Source organism: Canis lupus, chromosome 12 (assembly GCF_011100685.1).
Source record: "Canis lupus familiaris isolate Mischka breed German Shepherd chromosome 12, alternate assembly UU_Cfam_GSD_1.0, whole genome shotgun sequence".
Classification (NCBI taxonomy): Eukaryota; Metazoa; Chordata; class Mammalia; order Carnivora; family Canidae; genus Canis; species Canis lupus.
The window spans coordinates 56,187,876-56,202,964 of record NC_049233.1 but is presented as its reverse complement, the minus strand read 5'-3'; the positions used below and the strand labels follow the sequence as shown (position 1 = coordinate 56,202,964).

The window sequence follows — 15,089 nt, the reverse complement described above, 5'->3', positions numbered from 1 at the left end:
ATTAAAATAATTCCCTTTGCACTCCTTATAAATTTCCCTCACAGTCCTGGCTAATAGTAGTTGTCAACATATAATTGTTAATAGTACTCCTTTTCAATCTCAGAAGTAAGCCAATTTGGATAATAAACTGTATGCTCACCCTAGTCAAGTTTGGCATCCAGTCCAGCAAAGTAACCCCAATTCGTCTGTGCAGCTGCTATCATCCTATATTGGATAAGGATGAAGAAGGATTATATACTCAATATCAATACAGGGCTCAAAATAGCCCAAAATATGGCACCAAAACAATAGAGAATTCTATGAAGGAGAAGTGGTATAAATACAGATATAATATAAAGCTCAGTTTACCTAAAAGCAAACAGTATATAATACAGCATGAGCTTTTTATGAATAAAAATAATACAAAATGTCACATGCCATCTAGTGCATATTGACTCTTACACTTAAAGTTGTTCTTTTTTTCCACTCTTAGGCTTTTAATACTTAAGATTTAAAAAAAAAAAGAGTTCATTTAGTCAGAATTTTTCAGCTTATAGATGAGAAAGTGAAGCCCCAGGGATGCCAATGATTTCTCTAAGATAACCTAGTTTATTGCCTGGACAGGAACCAGAGTGTCTTGGTTCTCAAGAGACAGTTCTTTCCATGCTCTATCTCATGTGTTACAACTCAGATTCTCTCTACAGCTCCCAAAATTTGAGTATATTTACAAAAAACCATGTTCTAATTTATCTATGTACAAGTATTAAGGATATCTGCCAGTTATCTGAACTTTATTATAGCTTTAGGTACTGCTTTCATAGCAAGAAGGCACTGTAACATGTAATTTAAATGTAGTGTTTTCCAGGCACCTGGGTGGCATCTCAGGTAGTGATCCTAGGGTCCTGGGATTGAGTCCCACATTGGACTCCCCACTCAGTGGGGAGTCTGCTTCTCCCTCAACCTCTTCCCCCTGCTTATGATCTCTCTCTCTCTCTCTTTCAAATAAATAAATAAATGTAGTATTTTCCTTAATACTAAATGTTAGTTTGGAAATAAACCTATAGCTTCAATGCATCTTTTTAATGCCTACTATACAAATGTATCAATGTTTGAAAAATATGTCATGTAAAAAAGAAGTTATATTCCCTCTGAATACAGAATTGAAATAAACAATTAGGAAATCTAGACTATCCACTGGAAAAAGAAGACAGTCTCTTCAATAAATGGTGCTGGGAAAATTGAACAGCCACATGCAGAAGAATGAAACTACACAATTCTCTTACACAATACACAAAGATAAACTCAAAATGGATGAAAGGTCTAAATGTGAGACAAGATTCCATCAAAATCCTAGAGGAGAACACAGGAAACAACCTTTCTGAACTTGGCCACAGCAACTTCTTACAAGATACATCCATGAAGGCAAGAGAAACGAAAACAAAAATGAACTATTGGGACTTCATCAAGATAAGAAGTTTTTGCACAGCAAAAGAAACAGTCCACAAAACTAAAAGACAACCTACAGAATGGGAGAAGATATTTGCAAATGACCTATCAGATAAAGGGCTAGTATCCAAGATCTATAAAGAACTTCTTAAACTCAACAGCAAAGAAACAAACAATCCAATCATGAAATGGGTAAAAGACATGAACAGAAATCTCACAGAGGAAGACACAGACATGGCCAACAAGCACATGAGAAAATGCTCCGCATCACTGGCCATCAGGGAAATACAAATCAAAACCACAATGAGATACCACCTCACACCAGTGAGAATGGGGAAAATTAACAAGGCAGGAAACCACAAATGTTGGAGAGGATGTGGAGAAAGGGGAACCCTCTTGCACTGTTGGTGGGAATGTGAACTAGTGCAGCCACTCTGGAAAACTGTGTGGAGGTTCCTCAAAGAGTTAAAAATAGACCTGCCCTACGACCCAGCAATTGCACTGCTGGGAATTTACCCCAAAGATACAGATTCAGTGAAACGCCGGGACACCTACACCCCGATGTTTCTAGCAGCAATGTCCACAATAGCCAAACTGTGGAAGGAGCCTCAGTGTCCATCGAAAGATGAATGGATAAAGAAGCTGTGGTCTATGTATACAACTGACTATTACACAGCCATTAGAAACGACAAATACCCACTATTTGCTTCGATGTGGAGGGACCTAGAGGGTATTATGCTGAGTGAAATAAGTCAATCAGAGAAGGACAAACATTATATGGTCTCATTCATTTGGGGAATATAAAAATTAGTGAAAGGGAATAAAGGGAAAGGAGAGAAAATGAGTGAAGATATCAGTGAGGGTGACAAAACATGAGAGACACCTAACTCTGGGAAATGAACAAGGAGTAGTGGAAGGGGAAGTGGGCAGGGGCCTGGAGTGACTGGGTGACAGGCACTGAAGGGGGCACTTGGTGGGATGAGCACTGGGTGTTATGCTAAATATTGGCAAATTGAACCCCAATTAAAAAAATAAAAAAAAAATTAGGAAATGAACTGTGCTATCTAAAAGTGCTCAAATGTGAAATCACTGTCATTGGTTTTCATATTTTATTTTAAAAGTCACATACACATTAATATCCATTAAACTAATTATTTGTTAGGGTTGAGATCATTTATAAATAGACTTCTCTATCTGTAAATAGGCAGAAGTTAAATTTTTAAATTTCTATGTTTAGAATGTGATTTTAAGTCATTAAATTATAATAAGGTTTTCTCTAGTTAAAAAATAATAGTTTACTTTCTAAAATTGTTTTTTGGGGAAACTGTATGGCTCAGTCAGAATAACATGCAACTCTTGATCTCGGGATCATAAGTTCAAGCCCCATGAGGAGTGCAGATATCACTTAAATAAATAAACTCAAAAATAAATAAAAATTTTAAAATAGTTACATGTTTAAGTAAATAAATAAAATTATGTTTTAACTAAATAATGGTGCATTTTTTTATACTCTCACTTAGAAACTGAGTGTACTATTTCAAATTTACTAGAAATACTACATAATCTAAGACCAGTTTCACACATGAGCTTTAGCATATACCTTACTTCTTTTGACTGCATTTTGAATGCTAAGTAATTGAAGAGAAATGTACTGGTTTTCTTGGACTAGTCTTCTTGATCAGCCTATTAAATATTAAAGAGAAATTTAAATCCGGAGAACTTCTCAGGAAAAAAATCTATTGATAAATTATGTGAATGTCTAAGTTCTAAACTTTTCATGTCTACTGGTGTTGGAGACAAAGGACTACTGCTTGGTGGCATGATGGTGTTTTCCCAGAGTTCCAAACTATTTGAGAAATAGAGCATGAAATTAACTTCTATACCTTTCACAAATACATAAATAAAACTGAAATAACCCCAAAGATACAAATGCAATGAAACACAGGGACACCTGCACCCCGATGTTTATAGCAGCAATGGCCACGATAGCCAAACTGTGGAAGGAGCCTCGGTGTCCAACGGAAGATGAATGGATAAAGAAGATGTGGTTTATGTATACAATGGAATATTACTCAGCTATTAGAAATGACAAATACCCACCATTTGCTTCAACGTGGATGGAACTGGAGGGTATTATGCTGAGTGAAGGAAGTCAGTCGGAGAAGGACAAACATTATATGTTCTCATTCATTTGGGGAATATAAATAATAGTGAAAGGGAATATAAGGGAAAGGAGAAGAAATGTGTGGGAAATATCAGAAAGGGAGACAGAACGTAAGGACTGCTAACTCTGGGAAACGAACTAGGGGTGGTAGAAGGGGAGAAGGGTGGGAGGTGGGAGTGAATGGGTGACGGGCACTGGGGGTTACTCTGTATGCTAGTAAATTGAACACCAATAAAAAATAAATTTAAAAAAAACTGAAAAAAAAAAAACTGAAATAACATATGTACCAACACCATAGCCATAATACCAACTTCAACTACAAATGTATCCCCTACTTTTGACAACTATAGATTTAACTTTTCAGATACTAACAGCTTTTAAATAATCGTATCCGATATCACTGCTTATATGCTGCAAAACATATACTTATATCAAATCTTTCTCTGAATCTTTCCTTAAGAATACAATCTGGTACCAGACCGAAAGAAAGAAGAAACTTAAGCTAGTTCAAGTTTCACTCAAAATCTATATGACTTCATATTTGTCACTTTTCCAGAACAATAGAATTTCTATCTGTTCAAAGGAAAACTGTCTCCAATCTCTGGTTCCTGACTTATAAAGAAATGGGAAATGTTTTAATATATGTGAAACACTTGGAGTTCACAGGCAAAATGTTAAGTATGTAAACACTGAATATTACATACTAGGTATTATTCATAATTCATGTTGTCATGACCCACAAAAAAATTTCCTGAGATTTGAGAAATAGTATTTTGCTGATTCTATTCCACCTAATTGATTTAGTAGGACATATACTCCAATGAAGGAGATTTCCTCAACACCAAGGACAAATTTTTAATAACAAAGAACCAATTCTTAGAAGTATTTTCATCCTAACATCAAGGTCAGACAAAGAAGGGGTACATTGACAAATTAACAACCATGAGAATGCCATTTGGTGGTCATATAATTTTTGTGTAATTTGAATCATTTCTATATTACAAAACTAGATATGTATATTCAACATTATAAAGCATTCTATGTTTTTAAAAAACATCCATAAATTCAAACATTATAAAAATTTATCTTAGTAGATAAAAAAAAAAAATCTTCTGCTTTCCCACCCTGAAAAGTAAGAGTATTAAGTAAAAAGAACACTTGCCTACAAATCAGGAAATCTGGAGCATTGGTACTAATTTGCTATCCTTCATTTATTTGAAAAGCATTTCTCAGTGCTTGCTTTGAGCCAGGGGTTATGTAAGGGTTAAAAGGGAGCAGGATTAGACAGGAAAATAAAATCTAGGTTTATCAAGGAGGTCATTGTTTAGTTAAGAAGGAGGAAAATCAAATAGTTATAAAATGTATGTCTGGCTTTAATATGGAAGTCTAAAAAGTGATCTTAGGCCAAAAGGGAGGAAGCAATATTTCTGTTATAGGAAGGGGTAATGGGTTCACAAAATGTAAGTGGCTTTAAGAAATAATAATTAACAATAATTACAAATAATGTCTATTGAACAATGTCTTTGTGTTAAGAACTGGAAAAAAAGTTTTAAATACATTACCTTATTAAGATTTTTAGAGAGTAGCTCAAGATGGTGGCATAGGAAGATACTAATCTCACCTCCTCTCGCAGACACAACAAATTTACAGCATATAGAATAAATTCTTCTGAAAAAGACTTGAAAACTGGATGAACAGAACCTCAAACAAAAAGAAATTAATGGCATCAAAACAGGTAAAAGCATCAGAGACACACTCACTAAAATAAAGCAAACAAACAAACAAACAAAAAACATCCTAGGTGTAGCCATCCACAATCAGAAGGGAAATAAAAAAAATATGAGGGCAGCCCAGGTGGCTCAGTGGTTTAGTGCTGCCTTCAGCCCAGGGCGGGATCCTAGAGACCCAGGATTGAGTCCCACATTGGGCTCCCTGCATGGAGCTTGTTTCTCCCTCTGCCTGTGTCTCTGCCTCTCTCTCTCTCTCTCATTAATAAATAAATAAATAAATCTTTAAAAAATATATGAAAATTTTCCTTGAGAAGCAAGGGTCTGTGCTCCTAATCAGGCACTCCAATCTCTAAACCATGCAAAGACAGATGAGTCCTCAAGACAACTGGCTTTGACAACCAATGGGGAGTACATCCAGGAAAACCATAAAACTGAAGGGAATGGAGAACCAGCTCTTAAAGGGCTTATGCACAGATTCACTCACCCTGGGATTCAGAGCAAAAATATGCTTGAAAAGCACCTAGACCATGTGTGAAGGAGACCCACTTATTAAACTTCAAGCAAATGATGGAGGGAGAGGAACTTACTAGGACTCTGTTCAGGGGCAGAAACATTGGTAGGTGCCATTGTTTGAAAATATCATTCTAATTTGCTAATACTATCACTGGTGGGTGTCATTTGTGAATTCCTTCCAACCTGATAGCACTTGAGGATACGCCCTGCTGAGGGACCCACCCACCACCACACCATAGCCACAGCCCTACCACAGAGCAGGTAGGCATGCACCACTCACACAGGGGTGGCCTCTTGAGTGCCTCTCTCTGGTAGCCAGAGGTCATAACACTACTGAGCCCATGAGATATCTCCTACACAAGGCTACTCCTTCAAGACTAAGAAAAGTAGCTGACTTGCCTAATCCATAGAAATAAATACAGAGGGGATCCCTGGGTGGCTCAGCAGTTTAGCACCTGCCTTTGACCCAGGGCATGATCCTGGAGTCCAGGGATCAAGTCGGGTATTGGGCTCTCTGCATAGAGCCTGCTTCTCCCTCTGCCTATGTCTCTGCCTCTCTCTCATTCTCTCTCTCTCTCTCTGTCTCTCATGAATAAATAAATAAAATATTTGAAAAAAAAATAAATACATAAAGTCACAAAATGAGGAGACACAGGAATATGTTGCAAACAAAAGAACAAAACAAAGCCATAGAAAAACACTCTAATGAAACAGAGATAGCAACTGACTTCATAAAGAAGGTAATGAAGATGTTCACTGATCTTGTAGGAGAAAGGGAAGAACACAGTGAAAACTCCAATAAAAAGACAGAATATATAAGAAAGAATCAAACAGAACTTATGGAGCTAAAGAATACAATAACTTAAATGAAAAATATACTACATGTTTTCAAAAGTAGACTGGATAAAGCAAAATGGATCAGAGAGCTAGGAGACAAAACAATGATATACACCCAGACAGAGTAGCAAAAAAAAAACAAACAAACAAACAAAACAAAACAAAAAAAAAAACAAACTTTAAAAGTAAACTTACCTACAAAGACATTTGCAACAATATCAGGCAAAATAGTATTTGCATTACAGGGGTCCCAGAAGTAAAAGAGAGAGGAAAGGGGCCAGAAAACTTGTTTGAAGAACTAATGGCAGAATACTTCACCAATCCCGCAAAAGAAACAGAATTCCAGATCCTGGAAGCCCAGACAGTTCTAAATAAGATGAACCCAAAGAGGTCTACACTAAGACGTATAATTAAAAGAGTAACAGCTAGGGACACCTGAGTGGCTCAGTCAGTTAAGCATCTGCCTTTGGCTCATGTTGTGGTCTTGGGGTCCTGGGATCCCCATGTCAGGCTCCCTGTTCAGGAGAGGAGTCTGTTTCTCCCTCTCCCTCTGCCCCTGCTCATGTGCTCTCTCTCTCCCTCCATTGCTCTCTATCAAATAAATAATTAAATCCTAAAAAAAAAAAAAAAAAAAAGCCAGTAACAGTTAAAAATTAAAAGAAAATCTGAACAGCAAGAAAAGAAAAATAACTTGTTACACTAAAGGAAAACTGAATAATATTATTAGCAGATCTTTCAGCAGAAACGTTCAGACCAGAAGAGAGTAGCATGACACAAAATGCTAAAAGGAAAAAAACTTCCAACCAAGGATCTCTACCCAGCAAGAATTAAAGGGAGATTAAGTCTTTTCAGATAAGCAAAAACTAAAGCAGTCCGTCACCACCAAACCAGCCTTACAAGAAATGTTAAAGGGACTTCTTTAAGCTGAAAACAAATGGCAATAATTAATAACAAGAGAACTTACAAAAGTAAAAATTTCATAAGAAAAGGTAAAGAGACAGTAAAGACAGTGAATCAGTCACTTATAAAGTAGGAATACAACGAAAGATGAATGGATAAAGAAGATGTGGTTTATGTATACAATGGAATATTACTCAGCTATTAGAAATGACAAATACCCACCATTTGCTTCAACGTGGATGGAACTGGAGGGTATTATGCTGAGTGAAGTAAGTCAGTCGGAGAAGGACAAACATTATATGTTCTCATTCATTTGGGGAATATAAATAATAGTGAAAGGGAAAATAAGGGAAGGGAGAAGAAATGTGTGGGAAATATCAGAAAGGGAGACAGAACGTAAAGACTGCTAACTCTGGGAAACGAACTAGGGGTGGTAGAAGGGGAGGAGGGCAGGGGGTGGGAGTGAATGGGTGACGGGCACTGGGTGTTATTCTGTATGTTAGTAAATTGAACACCAATAAAAAAAAAAAAAAATAAAGTAGGAATAAAGACTAAAAGACAAAAAGTAAGTCAATTAATTAAAACTACAATAATTAGTTTAGGGAAACATCAAATAAACAAGACATAAAATGTGACATCAGAACTATAAATTGTGGGATGACATCAAAGGTAAAGTTTGGGATGTGTTCTAATTTAAGTTTTTATCAACAGTGAAAATACATAGAGTGGCTGAATGGATAAGAAAACAAGATTTTTGTGCTGCCTACAAGAGACTCACTTCAAAGTGGACAAACATATTGAAAATGAAGGAATGGAGAAAGATATTCCATGCAAATGGAAACAGAAAGCTGGTGTAGCCATTGTCCTATCTGACAAAATAAACTTTAAAACAAATACTGTAATAAAGACAAGGAAGGATATTACATAATTATAAAGGAGTAAATCTAGCAAGAATATATAACATTTACAGATATAGAAGCACCAAAATATATAAAGCAAATACTAATGGACCCAAAGGGAGAAACTGACAGCAATACAATAAAGAGGACTTCAATATTCTACTTACATCACTAAATAGATCATCAAAACAGAAAGTCAGCAAAATACCTTGGCTTTAAACAGTGCATTATACTGAAAAACTTAATAGATATATATATATATATAGAACATCCCATGCAAAAAAGTAAAATGCAAATTCTTCTCAAGTGCACATGGAACACTGTGCTGGATAGATTATATGTTAAGCCACAAAAGAAGTCTCAATATATTGACAAAGACTGAAATCATCAAGCATCTTTTCTGACTACAGTGTTATGAAATTAGAAATCAATTATGAGAAGAAAACCTGAAAAACCACAGAAATGTGAAGATTAAACAACATGTTACTGAAAAATCAACAGGTCACCAAAGAAATCAAAGGAGAAATCAAAAACACTGAGAAGAATGAAAACAGAAATACAATATCTATGGGATGCAGCAAAGGTGGTTCTAAGAAACAAATTTATAGCAATAAAGACCTACATCAAGAAAAATCTCAAATTTAATATCTGGCTGTATATCTAAAGGAAGCAGGAAAAGAAGAATGAATGAAGCCCAAAGTTAGCAGAAGAAAAGAAATAATAAAGATCAGAACGGACATAAATGGAATAGAAACAAAGAAGGCAACAGAAAAGATTAATAAAATAATAACTCGTTCTTTGAAAAGATAAACAAAATAGACAAACCTTTAACTAGACACACACATATATACACACACAGATGGGGGGACTCAAATAAATAAAATCAATAATGAAAGAGAAGTTACAACTGATATCACAGATATACAGGATCATAAGAAATTAAAACAAACAATTATGCACTAACAAATTGGACAACCTTGGAGAAACATATAAATCCATAGAAATAATCTTCTAAGACTGAATCTTCAAGAAATAGAAAATGTAAAGGGACCAATTTCCATGACAAACATTGAAACAGTAATCAAAAACCTCCAGAAAAAAAAAAACCTCCCAAAAAACAAAAGTCCAAGAGCAGACAATTTCACTGGTGAATTCTAACAAACATTCAAATATTTAATATCCATCCTTCTCAAACTTTTCCAAAACCAAACAAAAGCAAAAAGAGGAAGGAATGCTTCCAAACTCATTTTATGAAGCCAGCATTACCCTGAAAATAAAACCAGACAATGGCACCACAAAAAAAGAAAATTACAGGCCAATATCCTTGATGAACACAGATACAAAAATCCTCAACAATGTATTGTCAAACTATATTCAAAAATACATTAAAAGCATCATAAACAATGACCAAGTGGGATTTAACCTAGGGATGCAAGCACGGTTCAACATCTGTAAATGAATCAACATGATATACCACATTAACAAAATGAAGAACACCAATCATATGATCATTTCAATAAATGCAGAAAAAGCATTTGATAAAATTTAACATTTATTTATAATAAAATCTCAATGAAGTTGGTATAGAGGAAATATACTTCAAAATTATAAAGGCCTAAAAAAATATATAAAGGCCTTATATGACAAGCCCACAGTTTGCAGATGATATGATATAATATATACAGAAAATCCTTAAATATCTACAAAAAAATCACAAGTGTTAGAACTAATAAACAAAGTAAAGTAGCAGAAGGCAAAACCAATATACAGAATTCTGTGGTGTTTTTATACACTAATAATGAATCATCAGAAAAAGAAATTAAGTGGGGCACCTGGTGGCTCATTCAGTTAAGCATCCAATTCTCAATCTCAGCTCAGGTCTTGATCTCAGGATTGTGAGTTCAAGCCCCATATTTAAAAGGGGCTTTAAAAAAAAAAAGAAAGAAATTAACAAAGTAATCTCACTTACAATTGCATCAAAACAGAATAAAACACCTAAAAAGAATATCAGCTGTACAGTGAAAACTGTAAGACACTGATGAAAAAAACTGAAGACACCAATAAATGAAAAGATATATAGTGTTCATAGATTAGAAGAATTAAAATTGTTAAAATGTCCTGCTACCCAAAGCAAACTACAGATTCAAGGCAATCCCTCTGAAAATTCCAATGGTATTTTTCACAGAGCTAGAACCAGTAATTCTAAAATTTGTATGGAACCACAAAAGATCCGAAACAACCAGAAAAAAATCTCCTTGAGAAAGAAGAAAAAAGCTGGGGATATCATTTTCCTTGATCTGAAACTATACTACAAAGCTATAGCACCAAAAAGTTTGATTTGCGCATAAAAACAGACGTGCAAATCAATGCAACAGAAATGACAGCCCAGAAGTTAACACACGCTATATGGTCACAATTTATTTATGACAAAGAAGGCAAGAGCATGCAATGGAGAAAATAAATGGGTGAGAAAACTGGATAGTCCCATGAAAAAGAATGAAACTGGACCACTATCTTGCACAAAAAGATAAACTCAAATACACAAAAAATTAACTCAAAATAGCTTAAAAATTTGAATGTAATACTGGAAACCACAAAATTTCCTGAAGAAAACATAGGTGGTAAGCTCCCTGGCATCATTCTTAGTGATGATGTAGTTGTGGATCTGATACCAAAGGCAAGGGAAGCAAAAGCAAAAATGAACTAGTGGGACTACATCAAACTAAAAAGCTTCTTTACAGTAAAGAAAACCATCATCAAAAAGAAGGGGCAATCCAACATATAATAGAAGATTTTATATCACATCATATCCAATAAAGGGTTAATATCCAAAATATATAAAGAACTCACACAACTCAACAATAAAAAAAAAATTTAAATAGGCAAAAATCTGAACAGATTTTTTTTCCAAAGAAGACATACAGATGGCCAACAGGCATATGAAAAGACATAAAACATCACTAATTATTAGGGAAATACAAATCAAAACCACAGTGAGATATCACTCGTAGGAATGGAAATTGGTTCAGGCACTATGGAAAACAGTATGGAAATTCCTCAAAAAACTGAGATTAGATCTGCCATATGATCCAGAAATTCCACTTCTCTGTATTTATCCAAAGAATACAAAATCACTAGTTTGAAAAGATATATGCATCCTTATGTTTATTGCAGCATTATTTACATTAGCCAAGATATGGAAAAACTTAAGTGTCAATGGATAAATAGATAAAAAGCATGTGGTATAAATATTCAATATATTATTCATAAAGAATGAAATTTTGCCTTTTGTAACAACAAAGATGGACTTTGAGGGTATTATGCTATGCAAAATAAGTCAGATTAAGAAAGACAAATACTGTATGATTTCACTCGTATGTAGAATCTAAAACAAACACTACAAAAACAAACTCATATATACAGAGAACAGATTGATGTTTACCAGAGGAAGGGGGTTAGGCGTTGGTAAAATGGGTGAAGGGAATCCACTGTATGGTGATGGATGATAACTAGACCTTTGTTGGTGATCACTTTGTAGTGTACACAGATGTCAAATTATAATGTTTTACACCTGAATCTTATATAAACATTTTACATCATTTTATTTATTTATTTTTTGTTTTGTTTTTTTATTTTTTATTGGTGTTCAATTTACTAACATACAGAATAACCCCCAGTGCCCGTCACCCATTCACTCCCACCCCCCGCCCTCCTCCCCTTCCAACACCCCTAGTTCGTTTCCCAGAGTTAGCAGTCTTTTAGAAAAAGTATTTATAACATTAAAGGATAGTTACTATTACATTCCCCATCTGACAGATGAGGAAACTGAGATTTAGAAACTCAAGACTTAAAAATGTAAATCAAGCATTATAAAATATAAATGAATGTATGTATGCACTTGTGAATGATGGTCACATTCTCTGTGTCCTTCAGTTTCATTATCCAAAAAATAAGATTAATACTACAAACTCCAGCAAATCATTCATTTAACAAATATTAATTGAACATCTACTCTGCCAAATGCTATGCTAGGAATTTCAGATATGATAGTGAGCAAGACCTATACTGTATTTGGGAGCCACTATACATGGTGATTTAAACTTAAACTTAATCTTTAATTAATTAAAATTAAGTAAAACTAAAAATTCAAGTCCTCAGTCGCATTAACCACATTATAGGGACTCAAAAACCACATGTGTTTCACAGCTACCATGCTGAAGAATGCAAAATAGAACATTTCAATCAGATAGCTGTTGATATCAATCTTCCTGGAGGTTGCATTTTAGTGTGGGAGACAGACAACAATTATTCAAATAATTTGATTAGAGTACTGATACATGCCATTAAAAAAAGCTAAAAGTGCATACCAGGATATCTAACCAAGAGATATAACCTAGTTTAGGGATTTGAAAAGACCTCCCAGGAAAGGTGACATTTCACCTGAGATCAAAGGATGAGAAGGAGCCAGGGAACAGTGTGGGAAAGAAACTTCTGAACAAATGAAGGCATGTGTATAAGCCCTAATAATGAGGGATTTGAGAGGAAATCAGTGGCTGGAGCATAGGAATGGAATGGGGACTAAAGGTGAGTGCCTAGTGAGCTGAAGGGGTGAGCACAGGCTGCAGCAGGTAGAACCATCCTAAAATCAATGAGAAGTGATTTAAGGATTTAAGAGAAGACCAGCATGTCTGACTGGTGTTTTTAGAAATATCACTCTGGTTGTGTATTCAAGCAAGAAGTCAGCAAGAGTCTTGGCTTAGCCTGGCTCTATATTAATAGACCAAAAATCAATTCATCTGAAACCAATTTTCTGGAGCAATTCACCTGAATATCCATTTGCCAAGCAGCCAACTCACCAAATTTGCCATGTCTATCAATTAACTTCTGAGGGAATTTAAACCTATGAAAGATGTGGAGTCAGCAACATCTACCTGGACCTGGACCTGGACCTGGACCTCCACCACAGTGATTGAAAAGATAGTATCATCGACCGGCTACCACAAGAGCACCCTCTTAGACTCAGGAGCAACTTCTTTGCCATTTAACCTGGCATACGCTACCACCTTAGGAGCACAAACCTTGGTCACAAGCAGTTAAATATCTGTCATGGCGCCCTGGCCACTTAGGTGCCAGGATAAACCTTACAGTTTTAGAACTGGTTATTTTGGCCACTCCAAGGGCAATTTGTTCTGCTGCATGGTTTAAGGACTTTGGTGGATTAGTGTTTCTAACTGAAATCCTCTGAGACTGTCAGAAATAGATGGAAAGGATAGAGACAGCCTGTACATGAGAATGGAAAGCCAGCCAGTACTGGGGGGAGTTTGCTTGGCTTTCTGGCAAAAATTGCCCACCTCTACCGAAGATAGACAAGAGAAATGATGGTGGAGTTAATAAAACATTCTACCTCATAAAGGGTTGTAGGGTGATTAATTTATTACAAGTTTCTACAACATGAAATAGTTTTCTTCTAGGGGAAAAAAGGCAGTATTAATATACAAGTCAGTAAATTAGCAGTTTAAGTTCACAGCACAGAGCTGAACGCAGATTGATGATTTTTCAAATAGCCTATGGTAATGATTATGACTGTGAGTAATGAGGGGAAAAATAGTATTTTTTGGATAAATTTTGTAAACTTTTTCAGCCTAGAAATGCAAGCATTAACTATCAAGATAACTTATATCTAGATAAAAATAAGAGAACATTTCAACAGATATTCTGTTCAACTTTTAATACAAAAATAGATTTTCTGTGAAATTAATTTGCACAATATTTACAACAATCAACCAGAGTTAAAACTAAAACCAAATTAAAGCCCTGAGCCATTGCCTTTGTTTTCCAAGGAGGAGGAAAGAAAAGTTCTCACAGATTTTAAATACCTTTAAAAATTAATATTGGCAGTCTTTAATCTATTTACTTGACACTTTCAAGATTGCAATTAAAGAAGCTCAATAAATGCATAATAGACACAGGAAAGGACTAAAAGTGACATTCAGCCCATGAGATCTCTTTCAGATAGCAACAAAAAGAAAAAAAAAATGATGAAGGTCTAATTTTGCTTTCACTGATAGCCATTTTCTGAGCCCTTGAGAACCAGAACATTAGCATTTATAATTGTTTGGAGTATATCTTGCAGTTCAGCATTTCAAATTCACTCTTTCCTATAACTGAGGAAAAATGGTTAATAAGTTAAATTAAAGGGGTCCACTGTTTGCTTTTCCCTGGCATGCCACCATGGCCTTGCCCATTTCTGCTTCTTTGGTTCCCTGGAACACCCTACACAACATGAGACATATGGCAGGTACTTACTGAAAAATGTGTGGTCCTGACTATTGTAACCTATAAGGTAGGGCTCTCAGCACCTATTATGGTGTTTCTTAATAATGAGACCCGACACCTGCTCCCCCTATATTGCGGCAACTAAAATTTTGCCCATAGGTTTCAATGACTCTAAAACCTAGAAAGGCCAAATCAATTATGTATCAGATAATAATCTTCACCTGTGGCTCTGATTACATTTATATAAAACACTCCCTATCTTTCTATCATAGTTTCTCCTAAGAATCTCTTAGCTTCACTACCATTTTAGTTTAAGCTACCATTTTAGAACCAAGATCAAGTAGT

At 35.2% G+C, this 15,089-nt stretch overlaps 1 protein-coding gene and 2 long non-coding RNA genes across 3 annotated transcripts in view; 1 reads left to right on the top strand and 2 right to left on the bottom strand.

Annotated features, from left to right (window-relative positions):
• Window positions 1-15,089, bottom strand: part of LOC119874292 — a 399,775-nt gene that overhangs the window by 170,935 nt on the left and 213,751 nt on the right. The gene's annotated exons all lie outside the window — the stretch shown is intronic.
• The window catches only part of LOC111098368, a 37,953-nt gene that overhangs the window by 1,300 nt on the left and 21,564 nt on the right, over window positions 1-15,089 (top strand). The gene's annotated exons all lie outside the window — the stretch shown is intronic.
• LOC119874220 overlaps window positions 1-15,089 on the bottom strand; it is a 74,299-nt gene that overhangs the window by 55,094 nt on the left and 4,116 nt on the right. Inside the window, exons 2-3 of the long non-coding RNA XR_005368044.1 lie at window positions 5,152-5,290; window positions 140-204 (exon numbers count right to left, since the gene is read on the bottom strand). This is a non-coding gene — a long non-coding RNA (uncharacterized LOC119874220). The remainder of the gene's footprint in view (window positions 1-139; window positions 205-5,151; window positions 5,291-15,089) is intronic.